Source organism: Notamacropus eugenii, chromosome 3 (assembly GCF_028372415.1).
Source record: "Notamacropus eugenii isolate mMacEug1 chromosome 3, mMacEug1.pri_v2, whole genome shotgun sequence".
NCBI lineage: Eukaryota > Metazoa > Chordata > Mammalia > Diprotodontia > Macropodidae > Notamacropus > Notamacropus eugenii.
The window spans coordinates 383,062,397-383,064,961 of record NC_092874.1 but is presented as its reverse complement, the minus strand read 5'-3'; the positions used below and the strand labels follow the sequence as shown (position 1 = coordinate 383,064,961).

General features: G+C 34.3%; 1 pseudogene; it reads right to left on the bottom strand.

Moving 5' to 3' along the window:
- Window positions 1-427: 427 nt before the first annotated feature.
- On the bottom strand, window positions 428-2,025 carry LOC140532225 (cullin-2 pseudogene; annotated as a pseudogene).
- Between the last annotated feature and the right edge of the window lie 540 nt (window positions 2,026-2,565).

Below are 2,565 nucleotides of genomic sequence, written 5' to 3'. Positions count from 1 at the left end.
GGTTCATATTTTGGAATGAAGTGATTTTGACTTGATCATATTTAAAAGTGCTCATTTTTTCTTTTTTTCTATTTGACAAGCAGCAATATCATGTTTGTCATTTAAATGTAAATACGGTTCTTAGATTATTTTGGTTTTTACTTTATGTCCTATAAGATACATTAAAAGAAATGTATAAACTGCAAATGTGTGAGAGAGAAAAAGCATGGTACCTAGCCAAATTTCCATATTTCAGCAATACTTCACTCACTCATTTAGTAGTTTTAAGAAATGCCATAATGACATGAGCTTGAAAGACCTATAGACATTTTCACTGATAATCATGAAGTGGCACTATTGATATTGTAAACAGCAGAAAAACAGGCTATGAAGTGATCAGCTATGAAGACCTTACTTCTTCCCACAGCAACACACCAAGTAGTGACTATTAGTATCTTCTTGAAAGCACACCTGCAGGGCAGCTGGCAGTTTGGCTTCTTTCAGTGTACCATTTGTCTATCAGAACTTCAATGTACTTCTTGATCATGCTAATGCTTGGGTGAAATCAAGCCCTTCACTGACTCATAACCTCTGAAATAAGAGCATTATGCTGCAACAGTAAAGCAGCCTGGAGGTATATTTTCCTGTCGTCATCTACAGCACTTTGGGTTCACTTCATCTCCTGTGGCATGTCATTTTGCATTACTGTGGTAATTCTAAATTTTGTTCTTTTACTATTACAGTTAATATTAATGAAAAGGCAGAGTTTTCATTTCTGTCTTCCTTTCCTGAATCATGGTTAATCATTTTCGCATAAAGTAGTGATTTGACAGCTTTTGCCAATTCTTTTTCATTCATCTGTGTGATATCATGAAGCTCTTTGAAACAGATGGTTTTGCTTTTGTTCAAATCAAATAGTACTGCTATTTGATAAGTCATCATGATGGCCACAAAGGATTTGGACAAATAATTCATTTTAGCTTCACCTGTAAAAAGATAACATAACCATGTAAGTTTCTTCCCCTGAAATATTGACTGTAAAATAATTCAAACACCTGTACGCTTGTTTCTAGTTCCTGAGGGATGGAAATGTAAGGAAAAAGACTAAGAGACCATGCAACAGCTTACAGGACATACATCTGAAAACTAATTCCCAGATTGACTACAGTGTCCTGACTTTTTTATAAAATTGTTGAATTTCTTGTTGAGATCAGCACTGATCTTCATGTTTGAATACATTTGAAGGAATTTGCTTGTAAACTCATGTCCACAGACTTGCTTTAATTTATTGATCATGGCTTCTTCAGAACCTATAGATAAAGATATGCCATGCATTAAACATTTGGCTAACATTCTGGCATAAAACTTTTGAAGAACATCTTTATCATCAATACATTTGAAAATAGTAAGGAAGCTGGTGAGCTTGTCTTCTACGTCATTTTCAGCCATTACTGTTGCTAATTTTTTGCAAATTTTCACAGCACTTGACTAGCAGTTCAGGTGTTTTGCAACTAACATTGAGTTCTTCATAGTTTAATATTGATGTCAAAGCCTTATCTTTCAGGGCACTCATGAAGTATTGATCACCATTCAGAACAGTGTTGATAAGTTGGTCAAATTTACTATGTACCTCCAAAACTCATTCCATGAATTGAGTTGCTATATTTTCCTGAAAAAGATTACTGGTTCCCCTAAGACCCTCATCATGATTATGGTTCTGTCATTCTTGAATCATATGAAGTAAACCATTTGACACAGTATAAAGCATTTTTGTATTGTCACTTATTTCCTCTTGTAGGATAATATGATGACATTCTGCATGTAGGAACTATAAATTATCTGCCACATTTGCTGCTGACATTCATGAATCACTTTATGAACTTGGATGCAAATATTTTCAATATCACATTTCTTCTCTTTTAATCCACCTAGGAATTTTTCATATATTGTGAATAGTTTGAATCTTGTAACAAATTTGAAACTTCTTGCTTGTAGTACTTCCCTGCTTCAATCAGAAAAAAACACCCCAAACATTTCTTGATACATTTTTTTGTTTAGTTTCTTGGAGGAACATGTACTGAGGAGGCTCAACCATTAGTTCCTCCACACATATATCCAGTACTAGCTCTCCTATTTCCATAAGCTATTCATTCAAATCTATACCATCACAATCATACTGAAAATCAGCTTCTGTCAATTTAACCTTCTTAATAAGTGGTGTGTTGAGATGCCTGTATAAACAGTCTCCCTCTTTGAGATATTTTTCCCATCATTTATGATAATCAATATTTGTTTTTCAGACTCCAGAACTCTCTTGTGCAAATGGTATACGTGATTTTCCAAGAAAAAAAATTAGTCTCTGTGTAAAATCTTTCACCAAGAGCTTCAGGGACAGGCCACATATAAAGCATAAATGTCTGAAAGTGATAGTTCCAAGTAGATCTTTCAACATAATCCAACATGACAACAGCTTTGATTGTCATTAAGATTTTGTTCCATACCTCATCAAAATACTTTACTTTTGATTTCAAGGATATTGTGAGAGGTTATCTGTCTGGAAAGGCAAAAGGGAGCTGGGAAGGCCAA